This window comes from Symphalangus syndactylus, chromosome 4 (genome assembly GCF_028878055.3).
Source record: "Symphalangus syndactylus isolate Jambi chromosome 4, NHGRI_mSymSyn1-v2.1_pri, whole genome shotgun sequence".
In the NCBI taxonomy this organism is placed as follows: domain Eukaryota; kingdom Metazoa; phylum Chordata; class Mammalia; order Primates; family Hylobatidae; genus Symphalangus; species Symphalangus syndactylus.
In genome coordinates, this window is record NC_072426.2 from 30,661,065 (window position 1) to 30,677,138 (window position 16,074).

At 33.3% G+C, this 16,074-nt stretch overlaps 1 protein-coding gene and 1 pseudogene across 1 annotated transcript in view; one reads left to right on the forward strand and one right to left on the reverse strand.

Annotated features, from left to right (window-relative positions):
* Nucleotides 1-16,074, reverse strand: part of PCDH15 (protocadherin related 15) — a 1,819,045-nt gene that overhangs the window by 1,535,553 nt on the left and 267,418 nt on the right. The gene's annotated exons all lie outside the window — the stretch shown is intronic.
* Nucleotides 8,053-9,080, forward strand: LOC129480504 (histone-lysine N-methyltransferase SETMAR-like; annotated as a pseudogene).

Sequence of the window (16,074 nt, forward strand, 5' to 3'; positions counted from 1 at the left end):
AGTTAATGGGTGCAGGAAATCAACATGGCACATGGATACATATGTAACAAACCTGCACATTGTGCACATGTACCCTAAAACCCTAAAGTATAAAAAAAAAAAAAAAAAAAAGAATAGGTAGGATTTCGTTGTTGCTTAGATTTACACGGTTATAAAATGAAACTATTAAGTGAAATTTCCAGACTTCTGGTTTACTTAGGTTTGTCGTGACTTTTATTTAGATTGTAGTTGTGACTCTTGGAAACACAATGGAGATTAAACTGAAACAGAGGGGACATGATTAAATTCAGCTGCAGATCTTTATCAGCTAGTTAGAGCTTGACTTGAAATTGGTGCTAGATCTTCATAGAAAATCAATTTTATTGATTCTAAGTCAATGGAAGTGAATATAATCACCCAATATAGGGAAAAAGCAGCAAGGTAAGAGAAGAGGGTCAAAAATAGAAACTCATGGAAAAAATAGAACCTAAAGATTAGATTACTTACAAAAGGAATCAAGAGAAAAACCAGAAAAGGATATTGGACTAGAATCAATATACAAGTGACTTCATACATATTATCTCATTTATGTTTAACAGAACACACGTGCCGACAAATAAAACAGGTAATTTGATCCACATTTTAAAGAATAATAAGTTAGGTCTCAGAGTTTCATATTATTCTTTTTTACAATGCCACAATATTATTTCTTTCTGTTTCTTTGCATTAAAATCTCTCAAATATACTATGTCCTAATAGTGTCTCTCTCTCTCTCTCTCTCTCTCTCTATATATATATATATATATATATATATATATGGTCGGAGTTATAGTTATATTGATACTTATCGTTGATTAAAGAAGTTATTTCTTAATCAACATTTTCAGGAAAATTCTATTTGCTAGCCATGACATAATTAAAATATACCGAAAGCCAGTATACCCATTCATGGTGATGACTGGTGCATTGCTGTTTAAAAACAAGGAGTATATCTCAGTGTCTGAGGATGCTATATATCACCTCAAGGCTCTCAAAGTGCCATCCATCATCATGTTCTATAAAATGAAAGGTGAACCATTTTACTGTGAGAATAACTATATAGCATCACTTCAAAGCCCTAAGCCAGAGTTGAACTATGGCAATTCCTTCACCCTCCTGTCGGTCCTGTACTCTATAAATCAGACCTATATGATTGCTGAAAACATCAGCTAAAATTTACAGTAGTTTAAAATCTCAAGGGTAGAAAAATCAAATTTTTTCAGTTCTCATTTTATTTGCAATGGTACATTGTCCCTGATACTCCTATTTTCTTGTGTTGTGTGATACTCTTTTATTCTTGTTTTGAAGATCTTCATGTTTTGTATAACAACTTATTTTGCCTTCATAAGATGTTTTATTATTTGTAATATTCTTATACACTCTACCGAATAAATTTCCAAATTTTTGAGAGGATTTTTTTTCAAGTTATACGTATACGTAAGTCAAAGAAATTATATTTAGTTATTAGTAACAGTAATATGATATATAGTTTATAATGGTCTTGCCCTGTTTATTGTGGATATTAATAGTCATTGGATTACTCACCATAATTAACCTATGAACAAACACTGGTAAGTAAGGATGGTATATAAAATAACATGTAAGACTATTTCAAAAAAAACTCTAACAACACACAAAATAGAATTGTGATGCCACATTCACAAACCTTAGCTAAACTAACAAATAACCTGCCATTTTTTGACACATGTAACACTACACAATAGCTCATTTATCATTTCTAACCCACACAAATAAAACATATAAATACTTAAGTGGAAGAGGTAACAAATAGTCTTGATCAAAGAGCTAAACGGTTATAGATATTTAAAAAGTATCAAAGACAAATGAACAAATCTGTTGGTCTCAAATATAGAAGTGTTGCATGTGTACACATTGCAATGAAGAAGACATTCTTTTTATCCAAAATTATGCCTGAATCTTTCTCCTACAATCAGAAATTCTATGTGGTCAGGAATATGGAAGTAGGAATGTAGCTTTATAATTGGTCTTGATTTTCTTTCAAGGATCAGCTTTCCCTTAATTCTTATAATATACTCTAATTTTAATTTGAGGTTTATGTGGATCCAGAAAAATTTATCATAGAATGAAACCTCCTTTAGGTACATAAATTCCCCTGAACGATCCAATGTCGAGCATGTTTTCAAACTGAAAACATTGAATCTCAGGACCTTTGCGGTGAATGCAAAAAGCAAAACAAACAAATTACCCCACACATTTTGGAATCATGCAATATGAGTTAAACTAAGCCCAGGTTATTCCTATCTTTGGACTTATTTGCTCTACAATGAGAGGTTAATATATTAGTTTAAGATAGTCTAAATAGAGTATTATTTCTTGCTGACAGGAGCATTTTGACTGACGTAGGTCCACTTTGGCTGCTCAGGATTCCTGTGAGATGAAAGTTCAGGTGATTGAGAGCAGAGAATCCAGGAGAAGTTGGGACATTAGAGATATAGTCACAACAGGTTACTATAAATCAAAAGGAGGGTAAAAAGATTAAAGTGAGTTGGGCGCAGTGACTCACACATGTAATCCCAGCACTTTGGGAGGCTGAGGTGGGAGGATCACTTGAGCTCAGGAGTTCAAGACCAGCCTGGGCAACATGGCAAAACCCCGTCTCTACAAAAAATACAAAAATTTAGCCAGGCGTGGTGGCACATACCTGTAGTCCCAGCTACTTGGGAGGCTGTGCTGGGAGGATTGCTTGAACCTAGGAGGTGGAGGTTGTAGTGAGATGAGATCGTGCCACTGCACTCCAGCCTGGGAAATAGAGGGAGACTGGCAAATAAAAAACAAATAAATAAAAAATTTAAGAAAAAGATTATAGTGGAAGTTTTTTTACATAAAGGGGAAGGCAGTTTACTTAAATGCAAAGCTATAAAATATGTTGAGGCAACCTTTAGGTCAAAAGCTAGTGAACTGTTGGTTTTTACTTCAAACAGAAATAATTAACCTAAGCTAGTATAGTTGTTAACATTAAAGCCTCCTGAAACACATAAGTACAATAAAACTAATTATCAATGGCTTAAGCAATCACAAATTATACACACACAAAGAAATACATACTATTTTTCATTGTATATTAAATTCTTTTTAGGACAAAAATTAGTGGTTTAGTTCTACATATGTACTTCAGCAATAAGATGCAGTCATTTCAATTCCATGTAAATTAATTACCCTAGGACATTGAGAATGTTCCCAGGGTTCCATTGTTATAAATAATAGCTTCATTGAAAACACATTTAACCTGAACCTGATTATTTCATTGGTGAATTCCTATAGATGAAATTGAAGGGTCAAAGTCTTTGCTTTATATATTTTAAACAAAATTATTTAAGTCTGTGCCCACAGGTCAACTAGAGAGCTGCCTGGGCAGGAGTCATTATAGAAATAATTGTTTAATACATGTTTTGCAATATAAAATCAAAATGTTATCTTATATTTCTTTTTATTTTTATTTGATTCTCAACAGCTAAAAAAAACTTGAACCTTTTATTTATAATATTATAATTTCTTATATCACACAATTGAATTGTAAGCCTAAGTCAAAACAAGGTCTTTGAAGTCTGCTTGGAATTTTTGGTAATGTAGGGCAATTATTACAAACAATACAAAAATTTCCATGAGTATTTTTAAAAATTCTAATCACACAGGGAATACTTGGGCCCACATACCGTGCTAGAAGACCTAGTTATATACCTGCCTCTGTTATTGTCCCATGCTTCCCTTTCCAATATTATAGACATTTAGCTATTTAAATTTAATTCAATTTAAAAAATACAAAATATAATTCCTCAATTTCACAAGCCACATTTCAAAGGTTGAATAGACTCTTTTGTCTAGTGGCTACTATATGAATACACATATAGAATATTTGCATCATTGAAGAAAAATATATTGGAGAATGTTGGTCCTGTTACGTGTGTTTGAAATAACACACACATTCCATTCTTTTTTCCCGTGCTTTCTTTCATTCATTCCAATAATAACAACAATAATAACGAGGCCCTAATGCTTGCTGAATTTGGTAATGAACAAACAAACCCCTGTCTTTGTGAAAAAAGCAAACCCCTGCTCACATATATGGAAGGGAAGTAAACAAGTAAACACACAAATATAGTGTTTTATAGTAAGAAATACATTAAAGATACTAAAACTTAGAAAGTTGTATTAGTTAAGCTTGTCTGTGAAATATAAGAAGACTATCTTGATAGAGACTTAAATGAAGAGAAGGAAAATAAAAACTTTCAGGATGTCTGTAAATGAAATACTCCCTGTGAAGGGAATAGTGCAAATGTGCTGAGACAGGTTATTTCTTACTGTGGGTCAAGGAAGAACAATAATCCCAGTGTAACTGAAAGGAAAGAATGGTATCAAGGGCCAGATTATGTCCATGCTGCATCTTTGAAGTCCTTTAAAGGATTTTGGATTATACATTGAAATAAGATAGAAAGCCATTGGAAAGTTCTGAGCAAGAGGTGAGTAATTTCCTTATTAACGGCATCATTCTGTCTGTCTTGTGGAGAACAAAACATTGTGGACGTGGGCAGGAATGGAAACAAAGCTACCAGAGAGATGACTGGGCAGGAGTCTAGGTGACAGATTGGTGGACTTGATCAATCTGAAAGCAACGGAAGTGAAGAGAACTACTGGGTTTATTGAGAATGATGCATTCTCTACTGGATTTATTATGTCTCCCATGTTTCTTCTGTAGTCATGGACCAGGAAGACAGTGTCCAGAGACTTATATTGTGCTAGATTGTCATTTCTGTTGAGCTGTGAAGTCCCAGTGTCCTCTACCCTTCCTAATCGCCAGTGCTAGAAGACCCTGCCACCTCTCAAAAGCACTGTGCTGTTTGAAAGTAATTCCAGAACCAATGTTCATAGCTAAACAATCATGAACAGGCTCAAGAAAAGAATAGTTTCCATGTATTTTTTCATTAAAATATTTTTCTAGTCACATTGACAGACGTCTATTCACATCCTGTATCTTAATGACCATTTTTCTCTTGCCAATTACAAAATGACTGCTTCCTGGTGCTCTTGGTTTTGCAAGATATAATGGTTACCATGGATGCATCAATAGATTTTGGATATTTTGCTTTTTAGCTCTGAAAAATTTCCTCTTCTCACAGCACATAACATATTGTGTGATGAAAATGAATTCAATGAGAGACCAAATGGTAACTAGAAAAAAGATACTATGAAAATAGTACATTAATAGAACATTTGCAGTAAATAGGCAGGTTAAAATGCTCAAAGAATCTTAAAGCAAAATATTTATAAAGATTTTTCATTTTCATTATCGTATTGTAAGATAAAGAGAGGCATGGCAGAAAAGATAATCTGGCTGAAGCCCTCTTTTGGAACTTTTGCCTTAGAGAGAGAGCATGCAAGCTATAAAGATATCTACAAATATTTTAGTATTAAATAAGTTGAAGAGTTTAACTCATGGAGGAAGATTCCAATAACTATATTGTTATCACCTTTTTAAACTTCCTTTCTACACTTGGTGTAATAATCCATTCCATGATGTATATAATCTGGTACCATCCAACTCACTCTACTATCCTTTCACCCAGCTCTAAGCCACTTCCTCCCAATTTTCTACAGAAGTAACACTCAATCCCTTTCACCATTTTTCCATATAGCAGACCTTTAATGTTTTAGAGTATTGGTTCCAGAATTGATTCTGACACGACTATAAATATCTCCAAAAATTTTAAGTAACTTATTCTAAAAAAGGAAATAATTTATCATGAATGCATTCACACACAGGCGTATATATGTAGGGGTGAATATATACCATATATAAACTCATATATATGTTTATATATGTGTATATATATGAGTTTACATATATATGAGTTTATATATGTATATACATACACACACACAGACACATACATATGTGTATATATATATACGCACATACACATACATATGTATATATATGAGTTTACATATATATGACTTTATATATGTATATATATATATACACACACACACACACACATACACACATACATACATACATATCATTATTTAAATGATCTGAGTACTAGGAAGCCTCCTAGGCCACCAGGGAGGTAGGAAAGTGTTAATGGGTACTTTAGAATAATGTCTAATTTTCAAAATCCTTTTTTTCTTAACCTCCTCTTCTAAAAGAGAAGAAAGATAATTCAGAGCACAGGGAAGATAGATAAATAGATTATTATGACTTTATTTAGGAGAAATAGTAGAAATAAGGAGAATGAAGTGATGAAGACACAGAACAGTATTGACTCTAGAATTTCCACTTCTAGACATCAAGTGTTCAAATTGAGCATTCTGTTCATCAAAGATAGAAAATGGAGTTTTAAAAAACAAGCAGGTGCTGACTTTTACTAGAAAGTGTCAAATCAAAGGATTTTCATTGAAAATGTTTTTCATGTTATTAAACCTAAATAGTAAAATTTTCTGAGAATTTTGGTGCAGCTCTTAAGTTGAAAAATTATCTGCATGTTTTATTTTTCTTTTCTTGTTTTTTACACAGTATTTAGTAACATGGGAAGTTCTCCTCACACAACGTTTGGATTCTACCAATTGGCTATTCTCAATTGTTTAAATCATAACACATCTGATTTAATCATATGTTTTTAAGTATGGGTGGTCCACATGTTTTATTATTTCTTCTTCTTCTTCCTCTTCCCCTTCCTCCTCCCCCTCCCCCTGCCTCCTCCCCCTCCCCATCCCCTGCCTCCTCCCCCCATCCCCTGCCTCCTCCCCCTCCCCATCCCCTGCCTCCTTCCCCTCCCCTCCCCCCTGCTGCTGCCTCCTCCTCCTCCTCCTTCTCCTCCTCCTTCTTCTTCTGCCATGTGTTAGACAAATTTAAACCTACCTAAAGAGTGGCTTTTCTTACTGTGTTTTCTCCCAATACTGTCTCTGCATTCTCCCAAACTACTTTCAAATTTAAAATATCTTATATCTTCTCATTCACTTCTCCTCCCTTTATGGGTGACTCATGAACGCATCCTTTCAATGACAATTTTTCTATTTGAAATTGGCTTCAGAGGAAGAAAACAATAAGTGTTCTATTATCTCATACTTTTCAACTGTACTCAGTATTAAATTGATGCTTTCTCATCCATGACTTCTATTCCTACTAACCTTATAAGTGGGACATAAACTGTGTTTTATACAATTTCCATTATATCATTGTTGCTCAAGTAATCTGGAACATAAAACAATAATAAATAAGCCTTCTCTAGGGATTCAACAGTAATCCTCTTTTTTATTCTGATGAAATTAAGTCTTTACAATCCCCTTTTTGTTTCAAATTCAAATCAAGCCACTTCAAGTCTCTTTATTGTCATTGTTTGCTTTCTCCACTGAATTCAACTGTTTATCTCTGTCTGAGAAACTCATTTATTCTTTTGCTTGATATTGGCTCTTTTCATACTGACCATCCTACCATACACTGCTCCCAAATCTGTGCTACTTAACGTTTGCTTTTCAAGGAATTAATGTTTTCCCTTTCAAATAATGTTAATGTTGCTTTCATATGTAATTTAATCTTCTCCTAAGTAGTTTCCTTGATTCAACATCTCTGCGTGTTCCTGAATGTTGTCTCATTGCTCTCTTGTCAAAATTCCCGTTATTTTACAAATACTGCTATTATTACAAGTACAATAATACTAATAAATTTTGAGAGGCTCTTATGTGCCACTTGTGGTGCTAAATACTTTGCATATATCAATTATGTGCATTCTCTCCCTAAACCTTTGCATAAATATTCCTCTTTTTATTGTTTATCAGTGAAAATCAGAGCTGAAAATGTTAATTACTCAACCTCGAAGAACTAATGTTGGTGCAAAAATAATTGCGGTTTATGCATTGTTGAAATTTGCCATTTGATAATGGAAAACATTGTTAAATAAATGTGGTTATGTTATACATCATTTTAATATGCATTTATCACTTTTTTTGCTAATGGCTTATTACTTGCTGTTTATTTTATGTTTATTTTAGACTATGGAAAATTTGTTAGACAAAAAGCAAATTTGTGTGATTTTCTTATTCGAGTTCAAAAATGGGTTGTAACGCAGCAGAGACAACTTCAAACATGAATGATGCATTTGGCTCAGGAGTTGCTAATAATTTTACAGTGCAGTGGTGGTTCAAGAAGTTTTGCAATGGAAATGAGAGGCTCAAAGATGAGGAACCTAGTGGCCAGCCATCAGAAGTCGACAATGACCAGTTGAGAGCAATCATTGAAGCTGATCCTCTTACAACGACAGGAGAAGTTGCCAAAGAACACAATGTCAAGCATTCTACGGTTGTTCAGAATTCGAAGCAAATAGAAACGTGAAAAAGCTTGCTAAGTGGTTGCCTCGTGAGCTGAGCGAAAATCAAAAAAGTCACCTTTTTGAAGTGTTGTCTCCTCTTATTTTAAGCAAAAGCAAGGCTCCATCTCTCTTTTGGACTGTGATATGTACCAAAAAGTGGATTTTATATGACAACCAGTGATGACCAGCTGAGTGGTTGGACTGAGAAGAAGCTCCAAAGCATTTCACAAAGCCAAACTTGCACCAAAAAAAGGTCATAGTCACTGTTTGATGGTCTGCTGCTGGTCTGATCCTCTACAGCTTTCTTAATCCAGGCAAAACCATTACATCTGAAAGTATGCTCAGCAAATCTACAAGATGCACCAAAAACTGCAACACCTGCAGCTGGCATTGGTCAACAGAAAGGGCCCAATTCTCCATAACAACACCCGACTGCACATTGCACAACCAATGCTTCAAAAGTAGAACTAATTGGGTTATGAAGTTTTGCCTCATCTACCATATTAACCTGATGTCTGACCATCCGACTACCACTTCTTCAAGCATCTCTACAACTTTTTGCAGGGAAAATGCTTCCACAACCAGGAGAATGCAGAAAATGCTTTCCAAGAGGTCACCGAATCCCAAAGCACAGATTTTTACACTATAGGAATAAACATAGGCACTTCTCATTGGCAAAAATGTGTTGATCGTAATGGTTCTTATTTTGATTAATAAAGATGTGTTTGAGCCTAGTTATAATGACTTAAAATTCATAGTCTGAAACCGAAATTACTTTTGCACCAACCTACAGAGTGGCAGAGCTAGGATTTGAAGTCAACCGGCGAATGTTAGTGGAAAGAGCAAGTGTTGGTTATTAAATAAAAAATATCCTGGTTCTAGACCAGAAACTTGAGCCTACAAAAAAATAAAACTGATATTCCTACCTTACAGGCAGTGTGTGAAAGAGCAAGCAAGTGTATTCAGTATCTCTTTGTCAACTTTAGATCTGCTTGGCCTCACATATTTATCATACCAACTGTTGCTATAGCACTGAGTCCTGTGTGGGCTCTAATTAAGTTCAGGTAGATGCAACCTGACTGAGTCTTGTTTCATAACCTGATCACTCATCACATACCTTGCACTTCTACCTCAAAGGCTCTTCCAATGATCACAAAGCACACAACAGTACAAAACCCTCCTTGGTGCCTAAATATCTACGATTGCAGGAGTACTGTCCCAAGGGTTGTATATTTGATCAATGAAAATGTGAAAATGAGTGGACAAATGATTTCCTTTCTCTCTTATAAAAATTTTGTTCTAACATCGTTGTCTTACCTTCTTGGACACTGCTTGTATTCAGTAGTTGATAGCCCAGAGATGCTTCTTTATATTTGATCTTTATATTTCCCTGCCCAACACCCCTTCCTCACTCCTGATGCCTGAGATTCCTAATACAACTTATGCCCTAGTCTGATTTTTGTGGCAACCAAGAATAGAGTTGGAGCCACATAGTGATCGTTTATTCCAAAATATCACTGAGTAAAGTAAAACAATGAGACATACAATGGTAATTATATCTCACAGTAAACTAGATATCATATCCAGATTTTGACCACCCATCAGTTTGGATACCTGTAACCAGCCTCTGCCTCTATCACCCCATTACTCTGATCCCTGAAAACAATCATTTCATATATATGGAGTGAGAGTCAAATATAAAATGTTTGGTTTATGTCACACATTGAGCTTAATAATGAGAATTCCAAATGAAATAGGGCACAATCGGACTTAAAGCAGCTCAGGGTACAATAGAGAAACACAGATGTCAATTAATAAATAACAATACAACATGATAAGTATAAAAGTTTGGGTCACCAACGACCTCATATTTTCTCAAATCATTATTTTCCTAATATTCATCTTCTACAACACTACCAGGTAGATTTCAATGAGTTAATTATCCTTTTATTCTTATAAGTCATAAACAGTTTATAAGAATATGCATTAAAAATATAAATTCCTGAGTCTATATTCCTGACTTACTGACTTAACATTCATCAGTGAAATTCAGGCAGTTCATAATAGGGCTGCTTTCAAATCCTGGCTGTGCTTCAGAACTAGAGAACTTTTTGGTTGGTGATTTTGTTTAATTTTAATTTTTAAATTAACATAAAATAAAATATTTTTGTGGAATGTACAGTTCTATAAATATTAACACAAGTATAGATTTGTGAATTGTGAATCTACCACCAAAATCAAGACAAAGAGCAATTCTATCACGGAAAAAATCACTCAGGCTTACCCTTTGTAGTTACACCTTCCTCCCACCCTTACACTCTGGCACCCACTGGGATATTCTCCCTCCCAATAATTTTATCATTTTGATAATGTCATTTAAATGTAACTGGAAAGGAATTAACTTTTTTAAGACTGTCTTATTTCATTTAGGAGAATGCCTTTGAGGTTTATCCAAGATGTTATATTTATAAATAGTCCATTCATTTTTATTTCTGGGTAGTATTCCAATGCATGGAGGTATCACACTTTATTTATTCATTCCCCCACTGCTGGACATTTAAATTGTTTTCAGTTTTTGATGATTCTGCATAGAGCTGCTATAAACATTTGCATGTAGATTTTTGTGTGAACATCAGTGTTCATTTCTCTAGGTAAAGTAAATGCCAAAGATTGGATTGCTCGGTCACATAGAAAGAGTACATTTAACTTTATAAGAAAGTGATCGAGTGTTTTCCAGAGTCCCACCAGCAGTATTCAAGTATTCTCATTTCTCCACATCCACATAAGCATTTGGTGTTGTAGTTTTGTTTATTGTGTGTGATATTCTTATGTGATGGTGCCGCAACATGGTTTTAATGCATTTCCCTAATTACGAATGTTGTCGCACATATTTTCATGGGCTAATTTCACACATTTATATCTTCCTGGGTTAAGTGTCCCAGGTACACAAAAGAAAAAAAAAGGAGAAAAGAGAAAAAAATGAAAGAAAAGAAAATAATAGTTTACGGTTCTCTTTGACCCTCCACTATTTTTGCCTCAAACAGTGGTTATGACATGCCACTGAGGGGCTAATATTGGTAATAGGATGGACATAAAAAACATGGCCTGGTAAGTTTTATTTTTGTTTTTGTTTTTTTCTGATGTAATCAGCCTGAATCAGAGGGCTGATAAAAATTTAAATATCTATAAAACAAAGGTGTGCTGAACAAAAGAAACATAGAATTGATTCATTCATTTATTCAATCGCTCATTTAAAAAATATTTAAGCTCTATGAAATTGTGTATTATAAAAATAGCAAATGTTGTTTACTATATATCTGGAATGATACTAAATACTTTTCATTTATTAACCGATTTAGTTGTTATAATTACCCTGTAAGATATGTGTGTGACTGTATTTATTTTTCAGATGATTAAGCTGAGACAGACAAATAAGTAACATTCCAAGATTACATCATTTGTAGTAGAAGACTCAAAATTGTATTCAGTGTTCTGTTTACTTCCAAGGCAGTGCATTTAACCATAGCTTTTGCCTTTGCTATGATTCCCTGTGTATTTAGATTAAAGGTACACCTCTACTTTTCATATTCTGAAACTTCAAAGAAAGTTCTGCAGGCAATTTAAAAATGAGGAAACACATAGTGCCCTGTAACACCAATATGTTAAAGATCAGAGAAAATATGTGAAGAGAAAATCACTTGAACAGTTTGCTCTGTGAGCAAGAGTATATAGCAACAAGTCCAAATGTGTAGGAATAAAAAATCGCTGGGCAGTTTAACCAGAAAAGGATGTAAACAAGTCAAAAGTTTAATACTTTTTGAAAAATGAAATTATATTGAAAAATTCAAACATGAATAAACCTATTTCCTTAATCTTATCTATGAAACATAAATATGCAACAAAAGTATTTAGAATATTTTTTAAACCATTGCATTAAAAAAAATCAGATTCTAGAATAAAACGCAGATTGGCCAAACTTTTTAACAGAATTAAATTGTGTGTTTCTCTGCACTTTTTTAGTGTGCAACAACAAATACTACATCAAAATTAAATCTCTAAGGTAGAAACTTTCAATAGAAGGAAGTGAGGAGTGGACTGTGAGGGTCAATTCTGATTCTACCATCAGTTAGCTATGTCATCTAGTTTTATTTATTAATTATCTTATTATACTCAATGTTTTTTAAGTGTCAGGGATAGTAGTACCTTCCTTTAGAGATTTTTGGGAAAGATTGAATTAGACAGTATCTATAAAATGCTCTTTGTAGTATCCAGCACATAACTACTTCTAATAAATAGTAGCATTAATTTATTCTATATACATATTCATCTATAACAAGACTTATCTCAGATTGACCAGTCATACATTAATATAAAGCATATGCCAGTCTATAAAGATGTAAGAAAACATACTTTTGGTGGTATTTGTCTGAGCTTTGTTAATCCTAAATAAAAAAGTGCTCAAACTCAAGGCATCTCCAGTTTCTACTGCCCCCATATATTTCAGTGTTTCCCAAAGATAAATAAAATGAATTATATGATAATCATTTAGATCCTAAACATATTATTTATAAACCAACAGAGATAGCAAGCACCTGGTGCCAAGAAAATCACCTTTATTGGGTGGATTTCCATTTGTAGAGACTGAGCAGAATATTAGCATAAAGCAGCCCAACACAAGAGTAAAAGCTATTTTAATGCTTTGAAGTGGGGTTGAAGAGCTCCCAAATCCAGTGCTGGCTTTATTAACAATCATTGGCATTGGCCCTGTAAATTATAAATTATGCAAACAAGGAATGTATCTGTACTCCGGACACTTCTTTCACTCCTTAAAGGGTACCTTGAAGATGATATTGCAAAACAGTGAAATTTAGAGGAAACATTTTGCATGATTTGAATAACTTGCATTATTTGATTCAGGCATGATTTGAATGATTTGCATGATTCTCTATTAGCAAGGATGGTAGAAATATTAGTTATGTAAGGTTAATTATATATATAATTAACCAAGAATAAAAATGACCTTCAGATAGTCTTATTTCAGCAAACAATATGCCAATCATTTCCATTTATCATTCCTATGAATGATTCTTCTAATTCATCTTTGGTATCCGATGGTATTACATTCACAATACTTAGTTATATGTAATCATGTCCTACTGTAGTGAATTTCAAGAGTATATCAGCATATCTCACAGAGTGTAGTTGTTGTAATAATATAATAGTTGCCACCTAAAGTAAAAGCAATCTACTTTTCACATTCCAACTATTATCTTGGATAATTTTAATAAAATTATAAATATTCCCATTTTGCAGTAGATGGAATTTTGGTTTAAAGAAATTTAATGACTAAACTTTGCACATGTCTAACAGTTACTGCCACCCACTGAAACCACAACTACATTCTGAATGTTGAAACAAAAGGGGCTTATTTTTGCCAGAGATGAAAGTTGTTTATTAGTTTGCTTTTTGTAATAGTTTCAATTTACTTTGTGTCATTTTTAGGAAAAATAAATGTCAGGAAAAAAACACAAAATTATTTAAAATATTTTAAGGACCAGGCATGATGGCTCAGGCCTATAGTCCCAGGGCTTTGAGAGGCTGAAATGGGAGGATAATTTGAGGCCAGGAGTTCAAGACCAGCCTGAGCAACATAGTGAGACTCCTTCTCTAAAAAAAAATAACTTATAAACATGTAACCAGGCATAGTGGCACATGCCTGGAGTCCTAGCTCCTTGGGAGGCTGAAGTGGGAGGATTGCTTATGCCCAAAAATCAAAGCTGCTGTGAGTTAGGGTGGTACCACTGCACTCCAGCCTGGGTGACAGAGTGAGACTGTGTTTCAAAAAAATAAAGTAAAATAAAATAGTTTTTTTTTTAAATGGCACAATTATACTAAACCCCCTTTGTGAATAGTCAATATATCCATTACATATTTGAGTTTGTATAAATTTTAAAATGTGCTATAATTATGTTTCATATTTATCTTCTCTTCATGCCATTCCTTAATAAAAATTTAGCTGAAATTCATAAGACAGTTATGTTTTTGAAAATTATAACAATTTTTTATATGTGCTGCTGAAGCAAGCACAGTGGTGAGGATGTGGAAAAATGGCAATTCATGTACACTATTGGTGGATATGCAAATTAGTACAGTCAATATGAGAGTATGGCATTTCCTTAAAAAAATGAAAATTGAACAGCCACATGAATCAGAAATTCCACAACTGGGAATAAATTTAAAGGAAATGAAATCAGTATGTCATAGATGTCTGTATTCCCATGTCAGCATTATTCACAATCACCAAGATAAGTATTCAACCTAACTGCCTATCAATAGATGAACAAATAAAGAAAATGTGGTGTATATATATATATATATACATATATATATATACACACACACATATATATAGTATTATATATATACACACTATATATAGTATATGTATTGTGTATATATAGTATATATATACTATATATAGTATTATATATAATACTATATATATATTGTATTGTATATATATATATATATATATATATATATATATATATACAATGAAATACTATTCAGCTTTTGAAAAGAAGGAGATTCTGTCATTGGTGACAATCTAGATGAACTTGCAGGGTTTTATGCTAAGTGAAATAAGCCAGGCACACAAAGACAAATAGCTCACGACTTCACTTAAATGTAGAATCTAAAAAAGTCTAACTCATTTAAGCAGAGAGTAGAAAGGTGATTACCAGCGGCTGGGAATATAGGAAAGTAATGAAGACATATTGGTTAAAGGTTACAAAAATTTCAGTTAGGAGGAATGAGTTCTAGAGATCTATCCTACAGAACAGTAACTACAGTTGATAACAATATATTGTTTACTTGAAACTTTCAAGGGAGCTTTTAAATGTTCTCACCATAAAAATTGATAAGAATGTGAAGTGATGAATATGTCATTCCAAAATATATTTATTCATCAAAACATCCCTTTGTACACCATAAATATATATAATTTATATTTGTCAATTTAAAATATACAAATTGTGTGTGTATATGATAAAATACATGAATTGTGTGTGTATATATGATAAAATGTTAAAAAAAAATAAGAGGTTATCTTCATGACCTTAGGATAATCAAGGTTTTATCAGAACACACAACATGCCAAAAAGGAGAAAAATCAATTAATTGTACTTAACATAATTAAGAGACCATTAAGACAGTACAATGACAAGCCACAGAATGGGAGGAAAAAAATTGTGTATCTAGGAAATATATGTAACAACAACAAAACAACAAAGGCAGGTAATGCAATAGAGAATTGGGGAATTTGAGCCTACAATTCATAAAAGAGAATACCCAACCGGATAACACACATATATATAATGGGGCTGAACTTGATTCATTATCATAGCAATGCAAATTAAAACTACAATAGGATATCTCTATGTGATCACCTCAAGGCTCAAACAATGAATGGATATTCTATTCTATGACTAGATACTTGTTTACAGCAGAGGTAGAGTATAGATTGGTACAATCACTCTGGGTAACAGTTTGGCAGCATTTAACAATAATGAACCTACACATTTCTCATTACTTAGAAATTCTGTATCTGTTATAAACCATATAAAAATGCATAGTTAAGCTCATGAAAAGATAAGCATGAGAATGTTCATAGAATCACTTCAAAATATCTCAGACTGGAAACAACCCA